Source organism: Tupaia chinensis, unplaced genomic scaffold (genome assembly GCF_000334495.1).
Source record: "Tupaia chinensis unplaced genomic scaffold, TupChi_1.0 Scaffold000101_1, whole genome shotgun sequence".
NCBI lineage: Eukaryota > Metazoa > Chordata > Mammalia > Scandentia > Tupaiidae > Tupaia > Tupaia belangeri.
Genome location: NW_006159565.1, coordinates 3,988,171 through 4,010,057, shown reverse-complemented (window position 1 = coordinate 4,010,057; position 21,887 = coordinate 3,988,171). Strand labels below are relative to the sequence as shown.

General features: G+C 42.3%; 1 protein-coding gene and 1 pseudogene across 1 annotated transcript in view; both read left to right on the top strand.

The window, feature by feature from the left end:
• PCSK2 (proprotein convertase subtilisin/kexin type 2) overlaps window positions 1-21,887 on the top strand; it is a 317,851-nt gene that overhangs the window by 136,443 nt on the left and 159,521 nt on the right. The gene's annotated exons all lie outside the window — the stretch shown is intronic.
• LOC102472783 (general transcription factor 3C polypeptide 6 pseudogene) lies at window positions 12,954-19,977 on the top strand (annotated as a pseudogene).

Below are 21,887 nucleotides of genomic sequence, written 5' to 3'. Positions count from 1 at the left end.
TAAGAACCACTGTTCCAGGAGATTCAGGAGCCCAGGGAAACAGAGCTGAGCACAGCATTCACTGTTGCTGATCTGCTCAAAGGCTCATAGTTGTCCACTGTAGCATTCATATCTTTGGTGGGGTAAACTCTGCCTTTATCTTACTAGACATACAATCATTGGGACTGATTTTACTCTTCTTACTCCCTGTCTTACAAAGAGGATCTTACCTTATATTTGGCTTTGGTTCTCTAGAGATGAAAAGATTTTAAAAAGCATATAAAGCATCCTAGGTTAGATTCTGGATGGTTGTTTTGTTTGGTTGGTTGGTTTTTGGATTTTGTCTATTATTTTGCTATAAAGAATATTAATGAGGCAGCTGATAAAAATTGAATAAGGGGAGGGCCAGCAGGTGCCCTGGCAGTTAAGGCACTGAACTCCCACATGGCTGACCAGAGTTCAAGTCCTGGACCTGGCAGCTTGCTTTCTCACTCCTCTCCTCCCATCTCACTGTGGTGAGCACGCATGCCCTATAGCAAATTAAAATAATAATAATAAATAAATAAATAAAATTAAATAAATAATTCTTTTTAAAAACTTGAATAAGGTATAGAGACTAGGTAAACTATGGTATCAATATTCATTCTCTGATTTTCACAGTTGAACCTATGGTTCTATAAGGAAAAGTTGTTATTTTTAGGAAACATACATTGAAGGATTTGAACTTAGTGGGACATCCCATTTGTAACTGACTTGCAAACTGAAAAACTAATTGTGTACACATGTATGTATGTGTGTGAAGAAAAAGAATGATGTAGCAAATGTGGGAAAACGTCAATATTCAGAAAATCTGAGTAAAGAGTGAGGATTCTATGCATTACTTTTCCTATTTTTGCATTATTTTAAAATTAAAAGTTTACAAAAGAAAAGCACATAGAGCCCACATGACCTAATGCTCCAAATGTGTGCAACTGACTTCACAGAATCTCATGTTTCATGTTCTTTCCTGTTTTGGAGCATCATTTTCCTCCCTCAGAAGGAAATAGAAACTGCCAATGGAAATGCCATGGAGATTCGGGAGGCATAAGGCACGGGGGTGGAACTGGGGCATGTGCTTCCTGGGGCCTCCAACCTGACAATTACCACAGCTGGAAACATCTCACTTCCCTCCAACTTCCTGCAGCATTATTGTCCATCTTATGACACTAATCTTATTTGCCAGTGTTAAGAAGTGGCTTAAGAGTGTAGCCTCTGGAGTCAAATAGCCAGTGTTCAAAACCCACCTCGTTCACTTTCCACCTATGTGACCTCAAGGCAAGCCCCCATGTTCTCATCTGTAAAACGAGAAGAAGATCTTCACCACCAGTTGGATCACCAAGGAAGCATATAAAAAGTGATATTTCATTTTTTACTCAAACATTCGTAGTCATGTTGGGTTTCCTGTGCAATTTGCTGGTTAATTTTAGAAAAGTGTCACGTAGCATGCCAAAGGCATTGGTTGCAGACAAGGTCAAATCTGGCATAAAACCATCAACTATGAAACTGACTTTGGACAAGTTACTCACACATTGTAAGGTTCCATTTCCTCACTTGTAAAATGGGGGATGACTATTGTACTTAAATTCAAAATTACAATAAAAATTTTTGTTAAAAAATGGTGGATAACTATTTTGGTAAATATTGCTATAGAACAAACTACCTACAAGTCTAAAGATATAAAGCAACTACAGTTTTAATCAGTTTACTATGGGTCAAGAATTGGAGAAGGGCTTGGCAGTTCCCACTTAGGGTGGCACAGGAATGCAGTCAGATGGCAGCAGAGAGTGGAGTCACATCAAGACTCAACAGGACTGGATGTTTAAGATAGCCTGTGCACATTGCTGCAGGCTGGAGTCACCAAGGCTATTGACCAGAATACCCATGCATATCCTCTCCCGCACAGCAGTCAGAAGGTAACTGGAATTCCTTGCATGGCAACTAGCTTCCCCTGAATAATTGTTTTAATGTCCCTTTCTGCCTTGATCTTAGAAGTTGGACAGCATCCTTTCTACCACACTCCACTGGCTGAGTTACTCCTAACTTCACCCAGATTCTACAGGAGGAACATAGGTCCTACCTCTTGGTGGGAGAAACATCAAAGAACTTACAGACTTTCACAATACTAACACCAGGTTATATAAGATTGTTCAAAAGATTAGATACATGAACTTATAAAGTATTTTGTATTTGGTGATACTGATGAGATTCTGATCATTATTTGCCGATAGCAGTGCACTAGGGTGCCGCTGCTCATTAGTTGGAGAGATGTGTGTTGTAAGAGACAAACACAGATACGCTAAGGGTCTTGCACCCTTATTTGCACTAAAATAAACTCAGACCTTAATTCCATCTTTCCACAAACTTTTTGAAGCCCCCCGATATGGTGTCACTTCTTCAAGCCATAGCTTCATGAAAACTCAGTAACTTGGATCCCAACTAACAACTAGTTGAATGCCATCGATCGCTTAGATGAATGGACCGAACGCCTTCTCCGGGTCCCTAAGATGCATTGATCTCCTGCTTTCCTCCCCGGCACAGTACGAATGTCACTGAATGGTGAGAGGCTGTCTAAATGGGCAGAGCTATTGATTTTCTTTTCTACCTCTTTTGAAAGCTCTTTGCTTACCAGGTGCTGAGCAAACATCAGGCAAATGGCAGGCCACATAGGAGCAGATCAAGTGAGGGGCAACCCGGGCAGCTGCGAGTCTCTAACATGAAGCTGGTTAAGCACAGGTACCCCGCCCTCAGGCACACACACTCTGGGTGTATATTGGAAAGTACACAACATCATTCACACTTTATTATTTACCAAATGATAATACAGTTTAACATGAGAGTCCAGCAACATAGCCATTATGGCAACTGCTGGTCCCCCTGGTTTTACTTTTCAAAGGTAATTCCTTTGTTTTCCCTGAGATCAATAAAAATGCTTGTTCAAAAGTATTAGGGATCGCATGGAAAATATTTTCAACTGATCCATGGGCGTGAAGTACCAGCCCTGTCTAAAGAGTGCTGGCTGAAGGCTGAGCTGAATGAGATGTCAATGGCAGGGGAGTGCCACACACTTCAGAGGGCTGGGTAGGCCTCCTGGGTGTCCAAGAGAAAAATCGATTATACCTTTGGAAATGATTCGGAAGGTCTGTCTCATTGGCGACAGGTAAATATAGGTTAAGAAATGCCTGGGTTTTTTTGATTCAGAGATCATCCAGAAGACTACTCATCAACCTAAACTGCTAGGAATACCCAAGGAAACTGAAGTGTGGTTATCTTTACCCATAAACAACAACAACAACAAAAGCTAGGAGTTCCCTGAGGCAGTCAAAGAGAAGTAGATTGAAAATTACCTACAATTTACATGATCGATAGCACTATGATGCGGGAAGAGAAGAGCCCAGGGGATTTTTGTGAGCTCATTTTTATACATTGCCGGAAGGTCGGTGCAATCCCAGAGAACTTACCTCAAGGAACAGTCAAGGTTCCAGAGAGTGATACATTGTCATGATTTTCCTGACTGTAAATGGGTTTTTTCTTTCAATAGCATGTGATGAAAACCATCGTAGGGCATTGCTGAATTTGGTTTTAGGTTTTTGTGCTGGTCTTAGGAAAAGAGCTCAATGAGGCAAGTTTGCCAAGCTCTGTTCTTGGAGCACATTTTCAGCACTTGGTATGAAGAACTTTCATTTTCCCCCCAACTGCAGTTGAGAATAAGTTATAGAAATTTTATTTCAAACCAGAAAACCAAGTTGGATTTTCTATACAAGAAGGAACAGAAAGAAAAAGCTACCTAGTTTTATTTTTTTTTGTTGTTTTTGGAGAGGTTTTTGCTATAAGGTACATGTGCTCACCAGAAAGACAGAGAGCCAGAAAGTGAGAAATCACCCCCGAGGGGGAATGGTCACATGACAAACCCTTCTCCTCCATTCTCCTCTCAGGATCTTGGGCACGCATGCACACGCACCCAGCATGGCTTTAAGCCACCGGGTCTGGGACTTGAACCGCAGTCGACAATGTGGGAGTCCAGCAACATAGCCATTATGCCAACTGCTAGTCCCCCTGGTTTTATTTTTCAAAGGTAATTCCTTTGTTTTCCCTGAGATAAATAAAAACTTGTTCAAAAGCAATGGAAGAGGAGACACAAAATGAACGGCTAAATGTTTCTATTTTCCCTGAGTTCCAGGCAGCCAGGGACTAGAACTCAGCTGTTGTTACCCATCCCTGAATTCAGACATTTCCACACCTAAAGTCTCTAGACTCAGATTCCTTCTTCTGAGAAGAAATTTGAATTTTTGGTTGTTGTTCTTGCTGTTTTTGTTTTAAGTTGAACTTTGGGATTTATTAGGATTATTTCAGTAATTCTAAAGATGAATCCCTTTATCTTCAATACATCTTTCCTTTTTTTAAAAGTCAGATAAATAATTATTGCGTTCCTACTTTGCATTTGATACTTTTGGGACTCAAGTGAGGAGGAAGAGGGCTCAGACCTGTAGAGAAGGTCGGCCCAAGGTTTCAGCTTTGCATGCCCTTGGGAGGGAAAACGAATGCATCTCATTTATGGAATGATTAATAGATACTGTCGGGTTCAAAGGAAAGACCATTTCAAAACAGTAGTATGGTAGGCGACACCAAATTGATAGCAGCATTTCAAGTAAATGAACCTTTCTTAAAATTCAAGACAGCACTCCAAGAAAAAATATAAGAATGTTCATATGACATCTTGCTTTTGAAGTAATTTTGCAGGACTCATCAAGACATGCCATGTAGTTTTCATCAAGACCAGCACATGCTTTTAGGGAGACCCATGCAACAATTAATATAACAAGACACTCACCCCCCCCCCCAGAAGCTTTCTTATTTGAAATGCTTAAGAATATGTAACCCTTTTCAGATTTAGTAATATAGTTGAATAAAACTGACCAAATTTCACATTGCAAAATGAAGCATGATGCAGCTCCTTTAGATGGCAAGGCCAGAACAACCTCATGCCGTTTACTTGACTTTTTGACCATAGTATGATCCAACACATGTTTGGAAGGGAGGGGAGAAAAGTAAATGGGAATCACCTCCCATCAGAGAGCAATGGTGGACTTATCCAAACTTTGAAGAACTGCTGATAGAGGTGATGACAGTGCTGTCACCACCCTGTCCATAAATGCAAAGCAGAAGTATTGAAAGGTCCGTCTTTCCCCTCTACCCCCTTAACGTGGGACAAAATTTATTTTGACTCTTGGTTTTGTTGTCACCCAAGAAAATTACATTTTGATGGCAGATACAACACGAAAGTATAGGAATGGAATGCAAAAACTACTCAAGTCACCACTGTGTGGTTCACACCATCCATTTTGCAAGGGGAGTTACTGAAAGTAATGATGTCTGTAATCAGGAAATGTAGCAGATATTAAAGAATGGGGAAGGGGAACCAGCAGTTAGCATAATGGCTATGTCGCTGGACTCCCACGTAGTCGACCGCGGTTCGTGTCCCAGACCCGGTGGCTTAAAACTCACGCCGGGCGCGTGTGCGTGCGTGCCCAAGATCCCGAGGGGAGAATGGAGGAGAAGGGATTGCGGCGTGACCAACCCCCCTGGGGGGTGATTTCTCGCTTTCTGTCTCTATGTCTCTCTCTGTCTGTCTGGCGAGCGCACGCGCCCTACAGTGAAAATCTCTCCCAAAAAAAAAAAAAAAAAGAATGGGGAAGACTGGGAAGTGGTTCATGCATTGCTACTCTGACACAAAAACACTGAGATATGTGTGCATATGCCCTGGGCAGAAGGCACAGGGGAACAATGAGGATTTATCCAGGAAGCTAGTTGATGTGGCCATAGTGGAAGGAATGTGATGTGAGAATGAAGACCAAAAAGCTAGGCAAATGAGTTGATCACACTTGTGTGCCTAAGATCCAATAAAAAACATCATTGCATTCTGCACAAAGAAAAGGTACTTGTGGCTACAAGAAGAATCTAGCACTTAGACATCTGAGAGATCAAAAGCAATTTCTCTAGCTGACCCTCTACCTTACCTGCAAATCCCTGGTTGTAGAGAAGAAATGAGCAAGGCAGTAAATGTATAGGGCTGAGATGGTGTTCTTCCTTTGGCCACATCCATCCTAAGATCCTAAACCAATAATGATAATCCTTACATTTTATGCATCCCCCAGCTCCTGAATCACATAGGCGAGTCCCCAGTCTTTCAGTGTTTCCAGTTGAGGCTTCAGAAATAATATTACAGAGACAAGCCGTCCCTCGGTGTCATCTCCAAATTCCCAACCCACAGGATAATGAAATGGTCCTAGGGTAATTTGTTTTGCAGCAGCAGTAGCTGGAACACAAATATTGACAGTCCACGTCTTGCTCCACCTGCATTTCCTCATTGGCTTTTGCCATTTAGTGTTGAGAGAAGGCCTAGCCCAGTGTGGTTTTTTATTCCATTATGATTAACATGTTCTGTTTTGTTTTCTGCTTGGATGTGCTATCACTGCAATTAAAATATTCCCTGGAATATGGTGAGATTTAGATCTCATGCTATGAATCTTGCCTAGAATATGGTGAGCATTTCAGTCTACTTACTCTTCTTGTCTTTGTGTCTATTTCAGTGGTTTTGTTTGTTTTCCAGGAATATGGTTAGAAACATTCCCAAGCTGAGGAGCCAGACTCCACTGATGAATTTAGAGCCTTGAGTTCAAGCTGTTCTCTCTACTGCCCATCTCTTCTGTTATTCCTGCTCCAAGTCTAAGGAAGGAACAGCAATAGGAAAGTCAAGTAGCCTTTTCTCTTTGGTAGACTATGGGCTCAGTTTACTCTCCATCACAGTAAACACTAGCAACGGACGTCCATTGAGTTAGTACTTAGGACCTATGAGGCTTAGGACCTAAGGCTCAACCTTTGTCTTTTATAACATGCATGCAATTCACCTCAGGACACTGCCTGTTCTAGGGCACATTCCTCCTCACAAGCCTCACCAATGTGTAGTTCTCTGGCTATCAATTCCTAAACAAAGTGTCCACCCCAAATGCTGGCCCCAATAAATAAAAATGAGACACAAAACCCACCCCACCAAGTCAGCTCTCCTCTTTATCCAATAATATGGATAGATTTTTGTTTCTTTACCCTGAAGATTTTGGGCTCTCTGTATCTCAATCAAATTCTTTCATCCCTGCATAAATATCTTCAGTAGAACTTGTCAATAATCAGCCTCCTGGGGACCAGCAGTTAGAGTAATGGCTATGTCACTGGACTCCCACATAGTCGACCGCAGTTCGAGTCCCGGACCCAGTGGCTTTAAACTCATGCTGGGCGCGTGTGCATGCGTGCCCAGGATCCCGAGAGGAGAATGGAGGAGAAGGGACGGTGGCATGGCCATCCTCCCTGGGGAGTGATTTCTCGCTTTCTGTCTCTCTGTCTCTCTCTGTCTGTCTGGCGAGCACATGTGCCATATAGCAAAAACACCTCTCCAAAAAAAAAAAAAAAATCAGCCTCCCTTTTCCAGTATAAATGTTATCGGTTCCCTTTCTGCATGTAATACGTAGACTAGTGACTTCCAAAAGGAGTCTAGATAATGATACTCACACCCCCAAAAAAAGCCCACATCCCAATCCCTAGAACCTATAAATACGTTATGTCATAGAGCAAGAGGGAATGTGGATTGTTAATGGAATTAAGATTGCTCATATACTGACTTAAAAATAAGGAGATTGACCATTAAGGCAGCTGGACTGCTACACGGTCGACTGTGGTCCAATCCCCAGATGGAGCAGCTTGAAAATCACGCTGGGCACATGTGCTTGTGGGCCCAAAATGCCAAGAGGAGACTGGAGAAGGGATTGAGATGCAGCCATTTCCCCGTGGAGGGTAACACACTCTATGGTAAAAATAATAATAATAATAATAATAATAGGGAGATTTTCCTGAAGTATCTGGATAGGCCCAGTGTCATTGCAAGTGCCCTTATAGAAGACAGCAGAAGAGAAAGTCAGAGTGATGCCACCTAGGAAGAACACTGGACCTACGGCTGCTGCCTTGAAGAGGAAGGGGCCCATGAGCCAATGGATGCAGGGAGCTTCTAGAAGCTGGAAAAGGCAAGAAAACAGGTCCTCCTTTAGAGCTTCTAAAAGGAACACAGTTCTGCTGACACACTGATTTTAGACTCTCAATGCCAGAACCATAAGAGAATAAATCTGCCTTGTCTTAAATCGCTCCCTTCATGGCAGTCTGTCATAGCAGCCACGAGAAACACAAAGGGCACATTTAGCTCTTAGATGTTTCTGTACCTTCCAGAAGCACCGCTGGAAAGTCAATTCATTGCTTTCTCCATTTGTTCTCCGTCATTGTGCTGGGGCTCATTAATGCCCTGTCACTGGGTATTCCAAGCCTAAGTAGAAGCGTGTTAAGAATCAATTGTTCTGACCTTTATTCCTTGTCGGTGTTTTGTCATTTGTGGGTTGCTTGGCCTGACATATGAATTACTCTCCAGCTGCCTGGTGCTGTGGATACACAATCGCCAGCCCCCAAATATTTGAGACATATGCCGATTGCAATTTCAACACACATTTCTTTTTCTACCCCATCACCCTGGAACTGTTCCATTGGCAACTAATGAAATACCAATAGGAGGAAAGAATTGACAAGGCATTGCTGTTGACAAAGGGCTAACCTTTGAGGAAGATTGAAAATAGATGCCCTCGAGGGAGAAAGAACTGAAGAAGTAAATCTTCTCTCTTCCTTAACTGGTTAGTCTATTGCCTTAATCTGAACAAATCAACAAAAAACAAACTTTCCACAGCTTTTGATCATTTTTAAAAAGGAGGTTGTGAATTTTTAAGAAACCGTTTTGCATTCTGTAGCAAACAGCTTTTTTGTTTGTTCCCCACTGAAAACTTAGGAAGAAACAGTACAGCGATCTTAAAGCAAATAGATGGTGGGTGTATCACTCCTTGAGGAAGACATGCCATGGCGTACTAAATGTGCCTAGAAAAGCAAACAGCTTTGAGACGGTTTTTGCAGTGCCCTATCACCTCCTTTGTCTTACTCCTTCCTCTCCTGACAGAGCCCAACCTAAGTCTGGATCCTTTGTTGTTCATTTCAGTAGCGCTTCTCCCTGACTTGCTAGAAACTGCCCGAGGCTTTGACAACTAAACTTTTCATAAGCTCTCATTCCTTCCTTGCACCCTTTCCAACCAGCATCTTCCAGAAAAAGCTGTCTAATTAATGAGTTCGTGCACAGGTGTGGGTAAAAGATAACACCTGGCTGTGTTGCCCTTCCCAGAGGACTCGTTTTCCAAATCTTTCAAATAGAGATGTAATCAACCCAGATAATGAATGCATAAAATTAAAGCTTAACCCTCTATGGCTGGAATTCACTCAGCGTGTGTGTGTGTGCTCAGAAGAAGCGATTGGGGTCACTGGAAGCTTTCTTTGTGCCTTCTAAGTCATGTCATGTGTACCAAAATGCTACTCCTATTTCCACCCTGAAAGAGGAAATGGATTCCATGAATATATTGTCATCATAATTACAGCCAGAAATATTTATGGTTCCCGGCAAGGTTTATTTCATGCGATACTCACCAATCAGTCTATGAGAGTGAAGGATTCTGTCATCTCCACGCTATAAATCAGTCAACAAACTTTCTATAAATGACAGAAAGCAAATAGTTTAGGTTTTGCAGGATAAATGGTGTCTGTTGCAAATACTCGACTCTATCGTTGTAGTGTGAAAGCAGCCTTAAGAGGCAGTGTGTAATTAAATGGGCATAGCAGTGTTGCAACAAACTTTATTTACGAAACCAGAGAGCTCACTGGATAGGCCAAATCCTGGTTCTGGATGAAAAATCACAGCTCAGATCATTTGAGGGACCTGTCTCAGAATATCCACAAATAAAAGTTGAATCATGCCAGGAACTGAACGCAGGTTTGTTTTTGTTTTTGTTTTTGACTGCAAATCTAGTACTTGGGTACTGTACCATACTGAGTTTGGGACATAGTCTTTAGTGCTCAAGAATGCCATGACTTTGAATCAAAACAACCACATGCTCTGCCCACCCCCTACTTCTTACCATGCACAATTGCGAGGCAGCAGCTGGGGCTGGGTTTCATCCTTAGCCTGTGGTCATGGAAACAGAGTCAAGGTAACTGACCCACAGCACCAAGCCAGGCAACCTTGATGCTATTTGCTCTCTCCAACAAAGCTTGCCAGCCATAGACAGAATAATGGAACGAAGCTGCAGTACATCTTCACCGGATTCACCTGTGCCTTTCAGAAGCGCATTGCTGAGCCCTCCCTCCAGCACAGAATGGGGTCTAGGAACCCAAACACACCTCTATCCAGCATCATCCCCTAGCTCATCCACAGAACTAGAACCTGTACCAACATTCCTGGTGGAGGCTTTGCAAAGACACCTGTGCAGTGCTGGAGCAGTTCATTCTCAGCTAGGTATCGTGAGCACCTTCTCTGTGGGCTCTGCCGACCACGCTTTGCCTCTTACCGCCAAATGCCTTCCTAGGGAGGTGGAACACTGACTGGATGGGCCTGTTAGACACAAGAACACTGGCTGGCCACAGCTGGAGTGGACAGAGATCAAACCTTCTTTTTCCTTCCCCTTTTCCCATGTCCTCCTGTTCCTCCTCTTGTTTATCCTCCCAGGAGCATTCTCATTTATAGCAAGATCCTTTTGTCCAGTTGCAATGGAAACAGAGATGTCCAGGTGGCCCAGGCAGGCTTCCCAGACAGTTACATGTGTGCATGGCCACAGATACCAAGGCATTAAAGAGACTTGGGCTTGCTTTGCCTATTTCACTCACCTTGCAGGAGAACCTCATTGACAGGAACATATTATTTTGGCCAAGGAGAATATTTAGGGGCTTCTGGATTTCTTGGAAGTTGCACACTCAAGCACAGCTCCGTCCACCCATCCCTTCCTCAATATTTGGCATAGTATCTGCCATCTTTTAACATCCTTTTCCTTAATATAATCCCCTAAATCTAACGCCTAGCATTTCTGCACCACCCTGTGAATAGAGGGAGACCCACATCCTAAAATACATTCCAGCAAATGTGGAAGCTGGAATTTTACCTTCTAAAAGTATTCTCGTTGGTTCCTTCTGTGTTTCGCCCCACTAGAAACATCTCTTGATCCCTTCCCTAATTGCATTGATTTATCGCATGATATACCTTGTATACAGAGCTTTAGATGATAGATAGCAATTTGTTAATATCTTGTCACTGAGATGCAGCGAATGGAACTGTGGTCAGAGGCAGGCTGCCATATCCTCTCTCCTCAATTGATTGTCGTCATTCTTGCAAGATGGGCAAACCTCTCTAAATGAGGGCAATCAATACTGTGCATTCAGCCATAATTGTGGCTTAACTCGGTGTTCTTTGAAAAGTTAAGCTGTGTGATTTGCCTATAATTGGGCTTTTCAAAAAGTCATACCTGCCCACTCAAGGAGGAAATTAAGCAGCCAGGCACCTTGACTGTTCACTGCCTGCTCCCTCCCTCCCGGGGTTTGACCTCCCTGGATCATGTCTTCCTTCCCCAAACCCATCTGATCTCTAGATTCCTGGTTGGATCTTGACAGCCAAGGCCAGCAGTCAGTGGCAGAGCAGACAAACTAAAACAGCTAAGCCTGCAAGTGGCCTCCATTCTCCGTGACCTCTCACATCAGCATCAACAAGGACTTTTCGGGACTCCTTGTTTGACAAGCTGTGTTTAGCAACTCGGCTTCCACACTGAGATAACAAATAGAGATCCAACAGTGAGTCCTGATGTACACTGTGGACTGTGGGTGATAATGATATCGATGTTGGGTCCTTGGGTGTGGTCAGTGCAACCCTGATGGAGATGCTGACAATGAGGAGCTGTGCATGAGTGGGAATAGAGGGCATATGGGACTCCCCATACCTCCTTTCTTGATTTTATGATTTCTTATTTACATTTAATCATTGCACATCTTTATAGCATACAATATGGTTCTTTAAAGCATGCATGTAGTGCATGTCAATCAAGTCATTATCAATAAGGACCAGCAGATGGTGGAATTGCTATATCCCTGGACTCCCACAGTTGACCATGGTTCAAGTTTCGGGCCTGGTGGCTTAAAACTCACACCGGGCGCATGTGTGTGCGTGCCCAAGATCCTGAGAGGAGAATGAAGGAGAAGGGATTGCGGCATGGCCATTCCCCACCCCCGAGAGCAGAGTGATTTCTCACTTTCTGTCTCTGTCTCTCTGGTGAGTACATGCACCCTATAGCAAAAATTTCTCTTAAAAAAAATCAATATTATAAATACCATTTTAAACAGAGAACTTTATATTCTTATGTCTGTTATATGATTATTTTCTTTCTTGAGCCTCTCCCTCCCACCCTTTCCAATCCACTCCCTTATATATAGTCTCTGGTATCTGCACTTTCTCTACTATTACATCTTCCAATCTTTCAGTTTTTGTTATAGAGTCCAGACATTCAGTATGTATTGAGTGGGAATATGCAATGTTTGTCTTTCATAGTCCAGCTGACTTCCCTTAGCATTAAATCTTCTATATTTCTCCTTTGTATCAAATGAGAGGGTCTCATTGTTCTTTATGACTGAATAGTATTCCATAGTGTATATGTGCCACATTGTAACTATAAAAAAATAAAGGTGATGTTGTTTTTGTTGTTAGAAGCAGGTGGGGACTCTACATTCAGGAGACACATAGGAAAGGACTCCAATGAGCTTCTCTTCCCATGTTTAATTTGATTTGTCGCTAATTAGCTAAGACTAAGAAACAAAGGAAAGGCATTCTGAGCTGCTTTGGAATAAGCCAAGTGTGTTTTGATGTGGGCTAGAACAACAGGAGGCACCATCTCACTGCCTTTCCACAGGACCGGAGCTATCTCAACCCCGGCCATGATTATAGTAATTGCTGAAATACTTGAGTACGTACTATAAGTCAGGTGATTCTCAACATGCCTGTGGGAGCAGAGGAGCAGCACATGGCGGTAGAGAAGTACGCAGGTCCAGCAGCTAAATTGCTAGGACATTGTATTTGTCCACTAGTGCTATGTAACCAACAACTTCAGCTGGGTGGCTTAAACAGCAGAAATTTATGGAGGTAGAAGTCCGAGATTAAGGTGTTAGCAGGATTGGTTTCTTCAGGATCATGAAGGAAGGACCTGTTCTATGCCTGTCTCCTGTCTCCTTGGGTAGGATACGACCCTGTGTCCTCATATCATTCCCTCTGTACCAACATCCTAATTTCCTCTTATAATACTGAGCGAGGTTTCACTTCAACTTAATTATCACTTTGACAACACCATCTCCAAATACAATCACATTCTGAGGTACTGGGGATCAGGACTTCCACATACAAATTTGGGGAGGACATGGTTCAGCCCTTCATAGATGTGAACTTTGCTCTGTGCTTCACTGGCTATGTGACTCTTTTTTTTTTTTAAGAATTATTTTATTTAACTTTATTCATTTATTTTAATTTGACCAGAGAGGGACAGAGTGAGAGAGAGAGAAGTAAAGAAAGTGAGAAAGCAAACTGCCAGGTCTGGGACTCGAATTGCAGTCAACCATGAGGAAGTCCAACACCCTTAATCACCATATCACCTGCCAGCCTCGGCTACATGACTCTTAACCAGCTACTTCTTTTCTTCATATCTTCATTCTCAACTTCTCATGAGCTCATGGTGAAAAATAACTGAGATGGTATACAGAAGTACTTAGAGCACTGCCTAGCACACAGTCAGCCCTCGGTCAATGTTAGTCATTATTTGAGTTCATCCCCATTTTATAGGTGAGCAAACTGAGCCTGAGGTGGGTCCAGTAGCTTGCTCAGGCTCTCACAGCCAGCGAACAGCAAATACAGCTGGGCCTGTAACTCATGTCTGCCTGTCCCAGAGACAAAGCTCTCGTCCACAATGCCCTGCTGCCTCCTTTTCAGTAGGATTTAATGATAAATAAAACTTGATACTGTGCCTAGAAAAAAGAAAGCTAATAAGCTGTGCTCTCTTTTTCATGAGATGAATCATACCCAACCCAGTCCTCTCTGATTTTCCCTAGCCGCTCCAAGCCTGAAGCGGAAGACCCCTCCAAGCCTCTGGCACCTTATGAGATTCTTAATAGACTCTCTCCCTGTTTGCTGCCCACCTCTGTGAGCACATGCCAGAAGTGACTCCAATCCTCTCCCCAGGAGAGTGACATTGTCCCAGGAGAGTGACAATGAAAAGGATGACCAGGCCAAGGGCCAGAGGGGTCTTTGGACTTCAGCCTTAATCCCAAAAGGGTGTATCTTCAAGCCCACCCTTAGCTGTTGTAGCTGAAGTGCTGGCAATAATGCGTTGGATTTGGTTTGGTTTTAACTCATCAGGAAAATAAAAATCCTCAGCTGGGTAATTTTTCTACGAAATTGAGTTTGTTTGTTTGTTTGTTTTTTATCTTCCATACATTCAATCACATTATTATTTGTCTTACAAAATGGATATTTCAACAAGTGAACACTTCTCCCTAACACAGTTGATAAAACTACAAGATATCTTCAACAGATAATAACACACCTCTTAGTGCCATTAATGTTTTGCCTCCCTGTCCCTCCCCCAAATGTCCTTCCTCAGACCAATCCTCTTTCACATAAACTGTATCTGGTATTTACATCTATATACTGTATTTCTATATCCTCATTCAATTAGTTTCAGTCGTAGAGTGCAGACACTCGGTATATATTAAGTGGGGACATACAATGCCTCTCCTTCATAGCCTGGCTTGCTTCACTCAGCAATAAGTCTTCCATATTTATCCACTTACTGTCAAAAGCCAGGGTTTTGTTGTTTTTTATGGCTGAATAGTATTCCATTGAGTATAAGATCCACATTTTTCAAGAACTTTTTCTGTGTTCCTGATACTCCTCCTACCCTTGCTCCCAGATCCCACTGTCATCAGCAGGTGGGAGCTGAGTATGGAGAGACGATTTTTTTCTTGAGTAAATGGACTATATTTTCACAAGGATCCAAGAATGGCCTTTAGAAGTTCTTGTGGAAGGTACTCTTTTTCCTTTGCTCACAACTATGTTTTAATTTTATTTCAGTTCTTGACTTGGGTTATGTCAATGGGTTTAGGAGAGAAGAGAAAGGAGCCTGGGGTCCCTAATATTAGTAACTAATACTAGCGTATGCTGGCTACTGTGGTCATGATGTGTCCCCTCCCAAATTTATGTTTTGCGATTTGTTTGGGACAGGATTAAGAGGTAAAAATTTAATACAATTATGTTGTTGAAAAGTGGGACCTTTGGGAGGAATTTAGGATCATAGTGGAACCCATGTTATTACATACTCATCAATTTATAAAGAGACAGAAACCAACACGCAGCCTCTTGCTGAGTGATGTCCAATGCTATCTTGGTACTCCACCAACAAGAAGACCTTCACTAGATGTGACCCCTTGACCTTGGACCTTCAAAACGAATTTAAACTTCCATTTTTTAAAAAAAAAAAAAGAGGGCACATGTGCTCACCAGAGGAGTAGAGAGAAAGCACTCCCTAATGAAGCATGATTATACCACTGTGCATTCTCCATTTCTCCATCCTCTCCATTTTTGGCCATGTACATGCATGTGCCTGGCATATTTTTCAAGTTCTGGGGCTGGGATTTGAACTGCAGTTGAACACATGGGCTCTGGCTCCCTTAATCACTAGGCTACAGGCCTACACCTCAATAATTATAAATCGCCCAGTTTCAGGCATTTCAGTTTTTAGCCACACAATGGACTGATCAGCAACCCTGGCTGCCCATTGAAGTCACCTGAAAAGTTTAAGATACTACTGGGAACCAGCAGTTAGTGTAATGGCTATGTCGCTGGACTCCCACGTAGTCGACCGCGGTTCATGTCCCGGACCCGGTGGCTTAAAACTTATGCCGGGCGCATGTGCGTGCATGCCCAAGATCCCGAGAGGAGAATGGAGGAGAAGGGATTGCGGCGTGACCATCCCCCCTGGGGGGTGATTTCTCGCTTTCTGTCTCTATGTCTCTGTCTGTCTGGCGAGCGCACGCGCCCTATAGTGAAAATCTCTCCAAAAAAAAAAGATACTACTGAGGTCAGAGCACACCCCTAACAGCTCTCCATTTGATGTTGTAACATTTCCCCTCTTTTTCCTCTTGTTTGCAAAAGTTACATATGGTAAATAAAATTTTTGCCCCCAAAAAACTGTAAGAGCTCTTGGAGCACAAAATAGAAAGTTTAAAAATGAGGGACCAGCAGATGGCATAATGGCTACGTCACTGTACTCCCATGTAGTCAACCACAGTTTGAGTCCCGGATCCGGTGGCTTAAACTCATGCCAAGCACACGTGCATGTGTGTGCGTGCCCAAGATCCCGAGAGGAGAATGGAGGAGAAGGGATTGCGGCGTGACCATCCCCCCTGGGGGGTGATTTCTCGCTTTCTGTCTCTCTGTCTTTCTGGAGAGTGCACGTGCCCTATAGCAAAAAACTCTCCCCCCAAAACAATGAGAACAAAGTATCATGATATAGTTTTGTTTATAGTCTGTTTTATTCTATAGGGTGCATACACTCACCAGAGAAAAAGGGAAAGTGAGAAAGGACCTCCAGGGTCACGCTACAATCCCTTTTCCTCCATTATCCTCTCGGGACTTGGGGCATGCAGGCACATGTGCCCAGACAGAGTTCTCAAGCCACCATGTCCATGACTCAAACCACATAACAGGCCATGTGAGATCCAGACTCTTTCATCTCTACGCCACCTGCTTAGCCTATAACATGGTTTCAATACTTAGTGGCTGCATTAGTCTCCTGAGGTCGTCATAACCAAGTACCACAAACTGAGTGGCTTAACACAACAAAAGTCTGTTTTCTCAGAGTCCTGGAGGCCAGAAACCAAAAATCAAAATGTCAGCCAGGGCCCCATTCTTTGCAGTTTCTAGGAGTGAATCATTCCTTCCCTTTCCCAGGTTCTGTTTAACCCAGGCATTTATTTTCCTTTCTTTTTTTTTTTTTCCACCCCAAAGAATTATTCATTTCATTTTATTTACTGTTATTGTTATTTTTCAATTTGCTATTGGACATGTGCACTCAACAGAGAGAGAAAGAGAAAGTGAGAAAGCAAGTGGTCAGGTCCGGGACTCAAACCATAGTCACCCATGTGAGAGTCCAGTATCTTAACCACCACACTACCTGCTGGCCCAACCCAGGCATTCCTTGGCTTTAATAAAGTCTTTCCAGTCTCTACCTCCTCTGTCTTCACGTGACTTCACTCTGTGTGTTTGGATACCTTTACAGGGTATTTTCCTCGTGTCTCTCTGCCCTTTCATAACAACACCAGCTCTAGTTGAGGGTCCACCCCACGCCAGCATAACCTGATCTTAATTACATCTGCAGTGACCCTATTTCCAAGGAAGTTCACATTCTAAGGTAGTGGAGGTTAGGGCCTCAGTGTATTTTTCAAAGGCACACAGTTGAACCATAACATGGCAAGTAAAGAAATTCTTAGTGGTACAGAAATAATGTCACATACTCAATAGTATCACAGATTCAAAAACCTCGTCATTTTCAACAATACAGTAGTTTTGTGTTTTCTCTTTCTTTTCTTGTGCTCATGTTAACCAACCCTTTGAGGCAGGTCTCCCCTCTGCTCCCCTTTTTCTTGGTCCCTCCCCATCAAGCACAGACAATGCTAATTAACAGTTGTTTAATTATCAGCCCAGTAGGGAAGTGATCACAGCCCAGGTCCTTAGAGAGTTATATCCACCCTTAATCTGTCCCAGATACTAGAAGGTTTGTTGTGTTACGTGCCCTTGGGGAGAAGCGATATAGCTTAGTGGAAAGTTCAAAGCATTTAGAATCAATCAACCTGGGTGACTCCACCTTGTCATTAACTGTTAGACAATGGTGTCTGAACCTCTGTTTCCTCAACTGTAACCTCACTCGTCCTGAAGCTTTGTTGGGAAGATTAAACATAGCCAAGGTTTCTTGTCAACTGTAAAATAGTGTGCAAATGTGCAAGGATAGTTTCTGTTTCATCCTGTGACTGGCACGTAGCGAACACACAAAAAGCTTTTGCTGACAGAAACGCTCAGTTGAGAGAGACTGGAACAGGCAATAAGTGGGTGGAATTGCTGGGTAATATTTGTGCATAATGTCAAATTAAGGGAGTTTTTTTGGTTTTTGTTTTTAGATTTATTTATTTTGAATTTTATTTATTATCATTATTCTTCAATTTGACCAGAGAGAGACAGACAGAGATAAAGGGAGAGTGAGAAAGCAAGCCGCTAGGTTCGGAACTTGAACCATCATCAGCCCTGTAATGACCCAGTGCCTCAACCACCACACCACCTGCCAGTCCCTGAATTAAGTTTTAAAAGTAGAACCAGAATTGTAGAATATCCAACTGTTTAATTTTTTTAATTTTACTTACTTACTTACTTACTTACTTACTTATTTCATTTGACCAGAAAGAGACATGGAGAGAGAGAGGGAAAGTGAGAAAGAAAGCCAACAGGTCAGGGAGTCGAATTGTGGTGGACTATGTGGGAGTCTAGCACCTCACCATGCCACCTGCCAGTCCCCTGTTTATTTTTAATAAAATAATACCCAGTAACAAACACTTCTACTTTTTAAAGTTTTTAGTGTATTTTTTTCATTCATACAAATTCTCTGGTCAATGACCCAATTTGGGGAAACATTCTAAAACTACCTATGGCACTTAACGGTACATTATGTATTTGAAGGAAAGAGGCAATGATTAATATTAATTAATAAATATAAAAAGTTAAAATTCAGAGGAAGGAGAGAAAGAATAAGTCAGTGGCCTTTTAGTTATAATGTGAGTGATAGAATTTAGACATTGGGAAATATGTCTCTGACATCCAGGTCTTTATCACACATAGAATTGTAACAGGTGGCATGGAGGTTAAGGCACTAGGTCCCACATGGTCAACTCCACAGTTCAAGTCCTGGTCCTGGTGGCTTGAAAATCACACTAGACACATGTGAGTGCATGTTCAAAATCCCAAAAGTGGAGGAGAAGGGATTGCTGCCTAAGGGGAGTGGCATCTCGCTTTGCATTTCTCTCTCTCTCTCTCTCTCTCTGTCTCTCTCTCTCTCATGAGCACATGCACCCTACAGCAAAAACTAAAATAAAAAAGAATTTTAACACTGAAATCTTCCCTGGGTGTCATTTAAAATAGTTTATAACCTCATCTCTCTAGTCGGGGCAATTTCATGTATAATAGAAAATAATCTAAAAGACGAGTAAGTGAAATAGGGAAAATACAAACAGGCTGCAGGACCACGTAGGCAGGAGAGAAGCAGATTTGGGACGACGAGGATGAAGAGGAAGAACGATTGGTTCTGGTCTAATTTTCAGGAATTACTGATTCAAACTTTCTCTCAAAATATGATACTAAGTGCCAGATTTGGGGAATTGACGCTGAGAGGTCAATTCTGCAAGTGGACAACTATGCTTTTGCTAAAGAGTATTAAGATATTCTTGGGACTTGTGTTACATTTGAAGAAACTGTTGAACATGTGGAAGTAGAAAGCGATAATAAAACAGTGTTAAAATATAAATGCCATCCATACAATGAAGACGCTCAGCATGACAAGAACTCTTCTTACAGAAAAGAAGGAAGGAGAAGAAAACATAGGTGGCGTGGAATGGCTGCAAATCAAGGATAACGGTTTCTCCTACAGACCCAACATGACGTGTAGCTTTCCACATGAAAATGAAGATGAAGCTGTAGCTTCAGCCTCTAATAGACCTTTGGACTTGGAAGAACAAGAGATTCAGACAAAAGACGGTTCAAACCTGAATTACGAGCAGGAAAAACCTTCACATTTGGAAATAGAGGATTCCAATGTTGTCAATTTTTCTCCTGCTGCTGCTGAAAAAAATATATATATTCCTCCTGCTGAGACAGAAGATTCTATTTTTATGGAAACTCAAAATGCTGGTTTGGATACCACTCCTAGTTGAATGTTTCTTGTAATAATAAACTTGTTACAGTTTTTATATGAAATTTTTAAAAGAGTAAAATAGATAAAGTGCATGACTCTATGGAATATTTAGGTAGCCATTAAAAATTAAATTATGGGGGACCAGCAGTTGGCACAATGGCTATGTCGCTGGACTCCTTGTAGTCAACCACAGTTCGAATCCCAGACCCGGTGGCTTAAACTCATGCTGGGCATGTGTGCATGAATGCCAAAGATCACGAGAGGAGAATAAAGGAGAAGTGATTGCAGCATGGCCATCCTCTCTGGGGTGTGGGGGGGTGTGATTTCTCACTTTCTGTCTTTGTCTGTCTTTCTGGCAAGTGCACATGCCCTATAGCAAAAACCTCTTAAAAAATAATTAAATTATGACAGCTTTGTCTCAGCATATTAGAATCCTTACAGTGGGATGTTCAGTGAAGAAAAAATGTACAATTTTATCAAAAGTATGATTACTATAATGTAAAAATTAAAATGACTGTCAATGAGAAAAATAAGTTACATGATATCATTGCAAAAAATTATTCTCCCATAATTTGTATATACAAGTAAAAATATGTATTTTTAAAGGTGCTCATCTTTCTTGAAGTGTAACTCTCATCCTCACTGAGGACTAGAAAAGGAACTAATGGCCTCAGACAACCTCCTCTGATCTTAGGATTCTTAAGTTCCTAAGTCACAAAGAGAGCCAGAGAGGGCTCCCAGATGTTACCACATTCCAAAGCATCACTGGTTTCCATTAAAACCTGATTTATAAAATTAAAAATTAATTTTATGGAAATGAATTTAAGTATTAAAATGAATTTTCATTAGAAAATGCACTTGGTCTAATTGAGTTTGGAGTGACTGGAACAGCGCTTCCTACACTGCTACTTAACGAGGTAGTGTCAGATATGTCTTTTTGTTCTTATGATTCCAGGAAACAGCATAAAGACGAGAGTTTCAAATTTCCATGTGGTAGTTGCTCTTGCTTCCTGAAGATCCTAGCAAAGAAAGGCGCTATATCAAAGAAGTTATTAGTGCCTATGAATCCAAAATAATGGGGAGCCCTTAATGGAAACTATCAAGACCCCTTTCCATCAGTAGAGCTGATAAAGTCCTCAATTTGGACCAAGATGGGAAGATGCAATGGCCAAATTGAGGCTCCTTCTTTCCTAAAGTGACATCTTGTTTGAATATTTATTTCCATAGTAAAATGTTTAAAGAGGGACATGTCATGGCTATCTTTCCAGGTCAAAACAGGTTGAGCTATCCATTTTCCTTGACATTTTAAGTGTTCCATATTAATGAACACACACACACACGCACACACACACACCACTCTGTAGTAGCTATGAGAATATGTCACACAGATCTCTGATTTCAGGGAAATCATTAACCAAGGACCTCAGCTGCTGCACTCTGAAATCTATCACCGTGTGACAGCCACACCACACTTGTAGCCAGCCGTGGTGGCACAGTGGTAATGAACACTCCACAGTGCTGATTTATGGGAGGGTTCCAAGCTCATGTCCGAAGGTCTCCCTGTGCACGCTCAGCGAGTGTCCATGTGCCCGTGATCCTGGCTGATGCTGAGGGTTGGACTGCAGTATGAAGGCCCTATGGAGAGTGCCTCTCTCTCTACTTCTCTCTCTGCCTCTCTTTCTCTCTCCCCCCTTCTCTCCTCTCTCTCTCTCTCTCTCTCTCTCTCTCTCTCTCTCTGTCTCAATGAGTGCCTCTCTATCTATCTCTCATAAAAGAAAGAAACTTTAAAACAAAACCCAAAATGGCCACATTTCCCATGGTTGCTCCTGGCCAGTGGCTGAGCAACTCAGGCCCATCCCTGAGAGACAGATCCCCTCTGCCAGCTGAATTTGAGTCCCAGAAGCCCCTCCACATCTGCCTTAGACTATG